We start from the raw sequence: 12962 nt of genomic DNA on the forward strand, positions 1-12962 counted from the left end.
ATGTTGTCACAATGAATGACAACTTTGCCATCAATAGGCTCACCCAAATCTGCCAAGAGATTCTTTAACCATACAGCTTCACAAGTAGCAATGGCTGCACCCCTGTATTCAGCCTCTGTACTGGATAAAGCAAATTGTAGATTGCTTCTTGCTACTCTAACTCACCACGGCACTTCCAAGTGTAAAAGCATAACCACTAGTAGACCTCCTGTCATATGAGCTACCTACCCAACCAGCATCTGTGTAGCCATGTATATCCAAGCCTTTACCACTCTCATATAGAAGACCATAATGTGCAGTGGTCTTAACATATCGCATAATGCGTCTCACTGCATCCAAATGAGGTTTTTTGGGACTCTGCATAAACTGGCTTACTAGCCCCACAGCATAACTCAAATCCGGGCGTGTGATAGTCATTTAAATGAGACTACCAACCATCTTTCTGTACATAGATGGATCATCCACCAACTCCTCACCAAAATCAGCCCGCAACTTCACATTCTGCTCCGTGTACTCATAGGCTTACACCCTGTCATGCCATATTTTGCCAACATATCCAATGCATATTGGCATTGTACTAACCATGTACCTGCATGGTCTTTGATCACTTCAATTCCAAGAAAGTATCTCAACTCACCAAGGTCTTTCATGTCAAATTGCCCACTCAAAGCTTTCTTGACATGCATCACATCTGTATCATGATCACCTGTGATAACAAGTCATCCACATAGATGACAAGTAAAACAATCCCATGTTCGGTTTTCTTCACATAGAGTGAAGAATCTGCTGTAGAAATCTGCAACCAAGAGAGTGAAGATATCTGCTCATCTTATCACTCCAAGCACGAGGTGCTTGCTTTAAACCATATAATGCCTTTTTCAATCTGCATACATGAGTGGGATATCTTGGGTGTACATAACCTTCTGGTTGTGCCATATACACTTCTTCTTGTAGATCTCCATTGAGAAATGCATTTTTGACATCCATTTGATGCATTTCCCAACCATTAGCTATAGCCATAGCAATGACTGCTCTCATTGTTCCCATCTTTGCCACTAGACTAAACGTTTCACCATAGTCCAAGCCTTGGGTTTGTGCATAACCCTTGGCTACCAATCTTGCTTTATGTCTCTCAATGGAACCATCAGTTTGCACTTCACTTTGTAAACCCATTTACAACCAATGACATTTTTATCCTGTGGTAGTGCAACCAAATCCCATGTGTCATTATGAAACAATGCGTCCATCTCAACATCCATTGCTTTCTCCCATACATGCTTTCCAATAGCTTCTGTATAGCATGTAGGTTCCACATGCTTCACCAAAGACGTCATATATACATAATGCATAGCAAAATCTCGATATGTCAACCTGTCAACTGGATATCTGACTCTTTGGGATCTCCGCAATGCATGTGGGTCACTCTGAACACCTGTCACTCTAGCATGTGGTGGCACATATCTATCCTGCCTAGCACCAGGTGTGCGTAAAACAGGTATGCCAAGCTCCTCATCCAAACTCTCTGAACTGGACGACTCATAACCTGTAATTCCAATTCCTTCAACCTTCTTCTTTCCTTTATCCATAGCACTACTCCCAGTGCTCACACTCTCATGCCTCAAAAAACATCCTGACCATGGATGTACAGTACTACTCTCAGCCTCTGCTGGCTGGCCCATACATAGTAGTAGAACTAGAACTTGCTTGTGGCAAGTTCACAGGCACATCTGCTTCAAGTGACTCAATGACACCCTCATCCTTTGCTTTGTACCAACTAGCAAGCTCATCAAACACCACATCTCGTGAGATGACCACTTGTCTAGTTTGTGGATTGTAACATTTGTATGCCTTTTGATCCTGTGCATATCCAACAAATACACACTTCTCTGCCTTAGGATCCAACTTCCTTCTTCTTTCATCAGGCACATGTACATAAGCTATGCATCCAAATACTTTGAGGTGTCCAATGTCTGGCCTATAACCTGTAAGCCGCATCTCTGGTGTACTTCCATGAATGGCTGCTGTAGGTGTTTTATTCAGTATATACACTGCGGTAGCACAAGCTTCTGCCCAATAATAATCCGGCATGCCCTTTTCATTGAGCATCGCCCTGGCCACTTCACAAATGACTCTATTCTTTCTCTCAGCCACACCATTTTGCTGAGGTGTATACCTGCAAGTCAATTGTCTTCTTATTCCATGCTTTCTCAAGAAATGCTCAAAAGCATTTGAGGTGTATTCACCACCTCCATCTGTCCTCAAACATTTAATCCAACAGCCATATTGCTTTTTTGCAAAAGCTTTGAAATCCATGAACTTTTCCAACACGTCACTTTTCTTTCTGAGAAAGTATATCCATGCCATCCTGTTGAAATCATCTATGAATGTCACATAGTATAAATTGCCTTTGATAGATGGGTTTTGTGCAGGACCCCATACATCACTATGTACTATCTCAAGTGGCCTGCTACTCATGTTGCCTTCTCTAGGAAACCGCAACCTTGCCTGCTTTCCAAACTGACAGGCTTCACAAACATGCATATTTCCATCATACTTGAATCTAGGCAGCCCACTAACAATGCCTCTTGCCTGCATGTTCTTTAACCTTTGTATATTGACATGACCAATCCTCTTATGCCACATATCAATGTCCTGTACAACATTTCTGCTTTTAGAGAACATGGCTGATTTTAACTCAGGAATTCCAGCATCCAGCTTAAACAACCTGCCTTCTTTCTTGCCTTTAGCAATGACTCTACATCCATGTTTGAAATCCTCAACAAAGCAACCATGCTCGTTGAAACGAACCTGTAATCCCTGTTCCACCAGGCCAAACTTTTTGTAATCAAAGGCACATATAATACATCTGACATAGATTTTGTTTGACCATTGTGCATAACCAATGGTACACTTCCAACATGTGTAATGGCATGCTGAGTATCATCTCCTGTTTCCACATAGCCTTTCACATCCATAGGCTTCATATGCTCAAACCATTCACCATGACAAGTCATATGGTTTGATGCTCCAGAGTCCATATACCATGTATCATCATTCTCAGCATTTGTCATCATAGATCCAACAACATGTTTCATAGCAAACAAGTGATTTGCAGTGCCATCATTACTGCCTGATGCATAATTTCCACCATGTTGTGTATAATTTCCACGATGTTGTGCTCTACCCCCTCTCAAATCATTCTGTTTGCGGAAACAATCTCTTGCCATATGACCAAACTTCCCACAGTAATGGCATTCCACATCTTGCATAGATGTTTGTTGGCCTTGCCAACGTCCTCTACCACGAGGATTACCTCTGCCTCTCTGAGGTGTATATCCACGACCACCTCTAGCACCATATGAAGGCTAAAAAGTCTATTGTGGTGACCTGTCCTGCCATCCACGACCATTACCACCACGGCCACGTGATGCGAATCTCCCCCTACCTCTAAAACCTCTTTGCGAGTAGAAAGCCTGATTTCTGCCATTATCATCATGGCTAGTAGATGCATCCTGAAATGAATCACTGAGATTGATTTCCTCAACAAGCAAGAGTGAAACCAACTCATCAAAGTCTGGTAAACCTGTACTCCAAACCGAGATGAATATATCAAAAGATTTATATTCCTTGCCAAGACCACGCAAGGTAATATCCACCAAATCATCATCAGGCATGGGAGCATTTATTGTTGCCAATGCATCTGCAAACTTCTTTATTTCTTGCACATAATCATGTATGCTCCTTCTATTCCTCTTCACATTATGTATCTGTTCGCGCAACTGAGACTTGCGAGCACTCGTGTCTGTATCAAACAACTTCACCAATGTATCCCATGCATCCTTGGGATTCTCAGCATCATGTATGTGTATGAGCATAGCATCCGAAATATGTATAGACAGATAATGCAACACTTTGAATGCTCTTTCTGACCATTGCTTATTATGAGCTATAACTTGCTGGTGTGTAGGTTGTCGAGGTAGTTCAGGCTCTAGCTCAGCACCTGTAATGAGATTCCAAAAACCTTTTCCCTTCAAGAAACTCTTGATCCTGTACTTCCATGCCTGGAAGTTCTTCCTATCCAGCTTTTCACCAAACAATCTGTACTGGATTATCCGACATGTTTGCTCAATGCATACACCTTCCGCACACTTCAATCCTGTAAATGAGCCTTCCTCAGCTCAGTCACTCTCCAATGAGTGTTCCAGATACTCCAATGTAGTCAACAACCTTCAATTTTGATGTAGAAAATCAACCTGTATGCATCCAAAATGAACTGGCTCACGCAGTCTGAGATACCCTGATTTGATGCACCTTCCAAGGCTCCAAATTGCAATGTAGTGGTGCAATCAAGTATGGGAAACTTGCATTGACACCTAAACAACCTCAATGTTGAATATCAACACCATCCGACATGTGTACATATCAATTTTATCAAACCCCTTTCTCTGTTTTGGAAAAAACCAGAAAAACCAGTAAAACCAATAGTAATTTTGCTCTAATTTCTTCAATATTTGTCCAAATTGAGCAACCAGGCATTCATAAGCTTAGAAATGATGTCCACTAACTCCATGTAAGAGGAATTTGTCCAATTGTTTAAGACCAAAGAGTAATTGTTTGATTAAACTTACTCTGTTTCTCTGCAACCAGTGGATAGGCTTTTTAATCAGCTCATTCCCAACTCAATTGATGATAAATGTTCAATCCAATCATGTAGCATTCTTCTCTAGTGTGTGTAGCAACTAATTTCTAAATCAATTGTGGAATATATCAAGCACAGGAGTTGAATTTGATCCCTCACTTTGCAAAATAGTTGAAATATGCTCTGTTTCTGCTGTCTAGCCAGCGCCACCTGCTCCTGAGGGCTTTTGGAGTGTTTGAAGTACTAATTGGTGATAGAATCAAGGGCCCAAAACACCTAGGTATGTGTGCAACCAGTCAATGCTTTGATTTTTGCCAAAAACATGCTCCAAATGCATCAAATTTTGACCTCCTTTTCTCTGTTTTGTGAGAGCTCAAAAACCAAAATTTTTCACTCATTCAAATGCATGTAAATTGCTCCAAAATCAGTTTAAGGCTTGCATAGGAGTTGCTAATATATTCCTCCTTGTCAGATACATGTGTCTTTTGCCAGATTTACATGTATTTCCACCATAGAGCAGTGCTTCCAAGCTTTAATGGAAAGCTTCCAAAAAACCAGAATTTTTCTTTGCTTTGAGTTGCTCTAATTTGCTTTGTTTTTGCCTAAATCACCTGCAATCTGCTCAAGGATGTTTAGAATACCTTACCCGGTAGGCCAAGCTCTCAGATCTGATAGTAATCGGTGTGCTCCAAGCTTCACAATATTAATGGCAAGCTTCACAACTTTTCTTCACAGTTTCTTCTCCCTCTTCTCTCACTCACTCATAAACCCTAATAGACAGCACAAGGCTCTGATACCATGTTGAAAAAGTGGTAGAGGGAGAGGAGACACACACATAGGAGCAAACCCTAATGTATATTGTAAACCCTAAACATAGAGGGAAGCCATCTCCCTTCTCACACAATGCATAAAGCCATAATCCATAATACACACAACACACTATCAGTTGTGTCCACACACATCTAACCCTAGCTAATGTCCACACTCTATGACCAACTGGATGCGGTCATTTATGTCTCACACATGTTCCTACCTAACATGCCAGCACATAGCATAGCTGGCTCACACTGATATCGAGCTTGAATCTCAACACCCTCTATCACAGTGTCTCACATACAACAAGAAATCTGCATTGGCTACATGAAAGCCAATAGTGACAAGATATTCAGAAATATTGTCAGACCATGCTCTTGGTGCTTGTTTTAAGCCATACAAGGCTTTCTTCAACCTGCAAACATGCTCGGGGTAACTCACATCCTCATAACTAGGTGGCTACAACATATACAGCTCTTCCTGCAAATCCCCATGCAAGAATGCATTCTTTACATCCATCTGATGTAAAGACCATTTCTTTGACGCAGCCACCACTGCTATCACAACTCTCACTGTTGCCATCTTGGCAACTGGGCTAAAAGTTTTCTCATAATCAATGCCATATGTCTGCGCATATCCTTTGGCTACCATTCTAGCCTTATACCTGTTTATGCTTCCATCTCACTGTTGTGTTTTACTTTGTACACCCACTTGCATCCAATGGCTTTCTTACCTTCAGGCAATTGCACTAAATCCCAAGTCTCATTTCCATATAGTGCATACATCTCCTCATCCTCCATAGCTTTCTCCCAACACACATTACCAAATGCCTCAATGCATGTGGACTCTACAACCTGCACAACCTTTGCCACGTATGCATAGTGATGTGCCACATAACCATAATAGGTAAACCTCTGCACAGGATTCTTCACTCTCCCAGATCTTTGCAGCTACATTCATGGCTACCATAGCCTTCTTTACACTAGGTGTTCTCATAGCTGGTATCCCAAGCTCCTCATCAAGGCTCATCTCTGAGCCACTAGACTCTCCATCAACATGAGAATGCAGAAATGTCAGGCATACCAAGGGGCTCAACCACTTTCTCTTTTCCTTTATGTGATGTACTAATCACATTTGCAGGACTGGTATTATGATGTAGCCTGCCACTCCATGGTCTATCAAAACAGAACCACTAGATGAGGACTCTCCTAGTGCACTCAAAGACTGTGATTGCTGACTTGCATTCTGTGCAACCACACTTCCACTCACATCAGTCGCAATAGCTTCTTTTTCAACAGCATACCAGCTGCTCATCTCATCAAAAACAACATCCCTGCTTACCCTCAACTCACGTCGTGTAGCAGGGTTATAACACCTGTATCCCTTTTGCTCAAGGGAATATCCAATAAACACACATTTTTTAGCTTTTGGATCCAGCTTAGTTCTCAGCTCATCTGGCACATGCACATATGCAATGCATCCAAAAACTTTTAGATGAGACAAATCAGGTTTTTTGCCAGTAAACCTGTCCTCTGGAGTTACATCATGTATGGCTGCAGTTGGAGTCTTGTTCATGATGTAAATTGCTGTAGAAACAGCCTCAGCCCAATAGATATGCGACATATTCTTCTCTTCCATCAATGCTCGTGCAATCTCAGCAATGTGCCTATTTTTTCGCTTAGCAACTCCATTCTGCGAAGTGTATCTGCATGTAAACTATCTCCGAATATCATTTTTCTTTAAAAATTCAGAGAACTCATTGGAGAAGTACTCTCCCCCTCCATCTGACCTTAGGCACTTTACATATTTCCCTGTTTTCTTTTCAACCATAACTCTGAAATTTTGAAAGTGAGTGAACACCTCACCCTTCTCTTTCATGAAGTATACCCACACTTTCCTTGTATGGTCATCGATAAATGTCACATAATACCTGCAGCCTCACATAGAAATGGTCTGAATGCACAACATCTAGTGCATTTCTGCTCACATTTCTGTTACGTGGAAATACATGCTTTGTTTGCTTTCCAAATTGGCATGCTTCACATATTCTCTGCATACCTTCAACTTTAAATTTTGGCAGCCCTATCACAATTCCTTTAGTCTGCATAGACTTCATTCTCTGCACATTCACATGTCCAATTCTTTTATGCCAAATGTCTGTGTCTGCAACAATTCCTAAACCATTTGCAAACATTGCAGCACTCACTTCAGGCATGTTTACATTCAATGTAAACATTCTGCCCACTCTGTTGCCTTTTGCAACCAACCTGCACTTGTCTTTAAAGTCTTCAAACATAATAATCATCAGGGTTAAACCGAACCTGCAAACCCTGCTCAATCATCTGGCCAACTGAAACCAGACTCTTTGTTATGTTCGAAACATGAAGTACATCTGCAAGGTACTTCACTTTGCGATCCTACATAGACAATGACACATCTCTAGCATGGGCAATCGGATGAGCAGTGTCATCCCCTGTTTCCACAAAACCTGGTCTTTTAAGGTTCTTCATCTCCTTGAACCACTCCCCATGACTTGTCATGTGGTTCGAAGCACCTGAATCAACGTACTATACATCATCTTTATGTGCTGCTTCAACATTTTCAGACATGGCATTAACGACATGCTACATAATAAACAACCTTTCATTATCCTCATTGTTTCTGCTTGAGGATGCATAGATGTTTTGCTACAATTTTCCATTTTGCATGTCAGCCTGCTTCTTATAACAATCTACTTGCACATGTCCAGGCTTACCACAATAAAAGTATCCACGTGTATCATTATACTGCCTTTGCCAATTTCCATGACCTCTTTGACTCCCCCTGCCTCTGAATTGGCCTCTTCCACTTGCATGTTGTTGTTGTTTGTTGTTGTGAATTCTGGGACTATTGTTGTTGCTGCTGTTTGCTGGCCATAATTCTGATTCCCTATTAGGCCACCTCCTTGACCGCGTCCCCACGGCCTCCTCTACCTCGTCCTTTTCTTGAACTTGTGTAGAACGCCGTTGCTCTAAACTGTTTTTGTTTTGTGAGGACTGTTGGTCTTCACCCAAGCTCTTCTCTTCTATAATCAGCATAGACACCAAATCTGTAAAATTGGGAATGTTTTCCCGAGTCTGAATAGACGTCTTGAATGCCTTGTATTGTGGCTCGAGGCCATGTAGACAGACTTCCACCTTATCATCATCATCTACTGAAACACCAATAGATACAAGGGATTCCACAATACCCTTTATCTTCAATGCATAGTCATTCAACAGACATACTCTTTTTCTCCACAATGCATAGTCATTCAACAGACATACTCTTTTTCTCCACAGTATGAAGTTCATTCTTCAACTGTATCTTTCGTGCCTTGGTACTCGTTTCATAGAGTTTTACTGAGGTGTCCCACGCCTCCTTGGGGGACTTGGCATCCTGTATGTGCCCAATCATGGTGTCTTGTATACTGATAGAGAGCCAATACATAACTTTTCTTCCAATCCTTGAACCCTTTCACATGTGCAGCAGTCGGTGGATTGATGTCCGGTATCTCCGGTGCCTCTTCATGCTCACCTTCTATATAGTCCCAGTAGCCCTTTCCCATCAGGAAATTCGTCAACCTGAACCTCCAAGCATGGAAGTTGTTCTTATCAAGCTTCTCAGCAACGATCTAGTTTATGCCATCATTTGACATCTTGCTAGACACAAATTTACCAGAAACAGCACTCTCGTTTGTCCTGCACAAACTGCTGTATTTTCTGCAGAAGCGGTACTGTAGTACACTCAAATGTCACAACCAGTGACCTCAATCTGCATACATACACCCAATGGCAACTATTGACCTCCTTGCAACACACACAGTGTCTGCACAGCCAATATGTCTTCCTGTAGTTCTTAAAAGAGAGTTCTACAGAGAATCGATGACTTACTCGCACGGCTCGAAATCGCCTGCTTTCTGAAAAATGGAGGTCGTGACGCGCCCGAAACGCATTTTCGGCCAAAAAAATGTTGTTCGATAGGACAGTATAGTTGCTCTATAGCTTTACTTCCACGAAGAAAGCTCTTGAATCAGAGATCGTTTGTCGGTGCCTCCCGTAGAGTTCCCGAAAAGGGTGTAGTTGCCAACACAAATAGGGAAGAGTAGTTCAAGCTCTTGTCCTCGTACCGCTTCCTGTGCTTCTCTTGCTTGCAGCTCAGCCCTTAGCATGAACCAAGCTCTGATACCATGAAAAGATGCAGGGGAGAAGAGAGCTTGAGTTCTTGCAAGCACACACACACACACTCACAAAACCCTAATAGAGAACACACAAGGTGAGAGGCTGAAAATCTTCTTCTTCTTCACTCAATACTCAACACACCATATATAAAGATAAGAGTACACACTTATGAAAAGGTACTCAACCAAATACATACTAGGGTTCTCTATAGTGTGAACCCAACTAAATGAGCTGGCGCTATAACTATGCCAGTCTCTCTAGAATGGCTGTCACATAGCCTGTCATCCCACTGGCCGCATATCGCCCATGATCTCTCCAACCATGCCAATGGTGTAAGTGTGGGGCCTATCCCCCTGTCGGGTCATCAGTGTCCACCGCCTCACTAGATGAGCTCGATATCTCAACAATATGGACTTTGGAGCATCAAACCATATGACTTGTCATGGCGAATGGTTTGAGCATATGAAGCCTATGGATGTGAAAGGCTATGTGGAGTCAGAAGATGATACCCAACATTCTATCACACACGTTGGAAGTGTACCATTGGTTATGCACAATGGTAAAACAAAGTCTATGGCATATGTCTTATATGTGCCTTCTATTACAAAAAGTTTGGCCTCAGTTGGTCAAATGGTGGAACAGGGTTTATAGGTTCGTTTCCACAACGAGCATGGTTGCTTCGTTGAGGATTTCAAAAATGGATGTAGAGTCATTGCCAAAGGCAAGAAAGAAGGCATGACATTTAAGTTGGATGTTGGGATTCCTGAGTTAAAATCAGCCATGTTCTCTAAAAGCTGAAATGTGGTATAGGACATTGACATGTGGCATAAAAGGATTGTGTTGCGTGACGAGTGGAGATCAATGCAAGGACGCAACAAAAAGATGCAAGCAGGAAAACAAGTGACATTCTTATATAGGGCTCTTGTAAAGAGTTCCAAGTTGTAGATGAGTGTGGGAGAGGGCTTGACAATAATCCCACATGGGAACTTTTGGGAGTTTTAGAGTTTTTGTATAAAAAGTGGCTTATTTGAGAGCTTATGGACACATTGGGCTAAACTCATGTTTGAGCTCTCTTGAGACTAGCTCTCCCTCTTTTTCCATAGAGGTGCAAGCTCTTCTCTCTCCCCATCTACATTATTGTAAGTTTTTTTTTAATTCAATGCAATGAGTGATGTTTGTCTCTCTTCTCATGTCTATTCTCTAGTGTGCATGTTTCTTGGTTGATAGCTTCAAGGTTTGTGTGCATGCTAGGAAAGTAAGAGCTTGAGAATAAAGGATGCTTTGAGCTTGTGTATGCATTAGCTTAGCTTTCTTCTTGTTTTGGATACATGAATGAGTGGGATGATGAGTGAATGAGTATGGCAAGATTGAGCTTGTGTGTGTGTTAAGTCTATGTCAATAGTAGTAGTATTCTTAGCATTCTCTCCATGTGTGGATAAGCTTTTGTGCACCGGTACGGGTTGAATCCCTAGCTCCGAAAGGGATGCAAATCCAATTGGATTGAGCTATCCGTGGATCATACTACTCTTGCTACAAGTGAGAGAGTTTTCCGTCTCTCCATTGGCACCGCTGCCGGGGAGAAGACTCAAATCTGGTTGAGAGTGTGTGGAAACCACCACTATTTCCTCTTTTGGTTGCAAAACCATTGAGTGATTAGGTTAAGTTCGGGTGTGCGATCCCGGAGTGAGTGGATAAGGTTAGGATAAGAAAAAAACCATTGAGCGGTTGAGGTTTCTCCCGCATTGTTTTTTATGTTTTATTGCTTTTATGCTTTTTCAAGTACCGTTCATTAAGCTTATCTTTATTGTTTTTTATCATTTCATGCACATTCCCCCATTATTGCGCAAATTCCTCGTGCTTTTTGAAGCACTTGATGGGCACGCGGATGAATCCTACGGTCCTTAGTAGATGGTCGGGTAGGTTTGAGTTTAATGATTAATTCATGGAGATTACTTGTATAACCTCTCTCTCTCTCTCTCTCTCTCTCTCTCTCTCTCTCTCTCTCTCTCTCTCTGTCTCCCCCCCCCCCATAACGTAAATCAATAGTCTTTGAACTAGCCATTATAAAGTTTTTTTTAAAAAAAAGAAAAAAACAAAAAAAAAACAAACACACAACCGGTGGCTGTTGGCTGACTGGTTGCGAAGGTGGCGTGGAAGGTAGTGGCGGCTGTAGGGAGGCAGCGTGGAAAGAGCGCAGCCAGTGGGTAGATGAAGGCGAGGAAGCGAAAGAAAAAAAAAAGGGCCGGCTGAAGCTGTGAGGCGGTGAAGAAGTTGGCAGCCTGGGTGACAGCAGCAAAAGAAGCTGTGAAGGCGACTACTGGCCGAAGTGGAGGGCGCCTGAGAGCGAAGGAGGCGACTGGCCAATGAAGCAAAAGAAGGCCTAGGCCGTGTAGGAGGTGAAGCTGACGTGGGGCGTTGGCGCAGCGTCAGCAAAAAAAGAAGGCCGGGCAACCGTGGTCTGACCGGGCGCGCTAGGAGAAGCCACCAGTGAAGGCGGCGAAGGCCGCGGTGCTGAAGAAAAAACAAAAAAAACAATTTTTGTGTTTTTATTTTGAGTCCATATTCTTTGCATAATTTACATTTTTTTAAAACTTTTGTAAATTTTTTTGCATAATTAGAGTAACTTGCATTTTTTTTAAAATTTTTATAATTTTGTGCATAATTAGTATTTTTTATAATTAGTAAGAAATATAAAAAAATATAAATAAAAAAAAATAAAGAGAGGAAAAGAAAAGAAAAGAAATAGAAATAGAAAAATTCTATAAATTATGTGTTTTTTTTAGGAGTCCATATTCCTTGCATATTCTGTAATTTTTTATTTTTTTAAAATTTCTGTAATTTTTTTTTGCATAATAGTGTAACTTGCATTTTTTTAAATTTTTGTAATTTTGTGCATAATTAGTATTTTTTTAGCGTAATTCATATTTTTGTGTAATTTAAATTTTTTTTTTAAAAAAAGGATAGGTATTTATACACATATTCATTTTAGTTGCATTTAGGGGTTAGGTAGGGTAAATATATATATATATATATATATATATATATATATATATATATATATACATATATATATATATATAAATAAAAACAAAAACAAAAATAAAAAAACAAACCTTAAAATTTGACCTTATGCACTTGCGATCGGGACGTCATATAGACACTGCCATAGGGCCTACCTAGGGCACCTTCTAGAGTACCTACGCAGGAAAGTGGGACCCAATCGGTAGGAAATTTGGCAGATATTGCTGAAACCTTTTCTGAATCCCAATCTGATACCCTTTTCAGAACAACTAGCTCATTGTCCATGGACA

The sequence above is a fragment of the Cibotium barometz genome, chromosome 7 (assembly GCF_041138505.1).
Source record: "Cibotium barometz isolate CiBa-2024 chromosome 7, ASM4113850v1, whole genome shotgun sequence".
Classification (NCBI taxonomy): domain Eukaryota; kingdom Viridiplantae; phylum Streptophyta; class Polypodiopsida; order Cyatheales; family Cibotiaceae; genus Cibotium; species Cibotium barometz.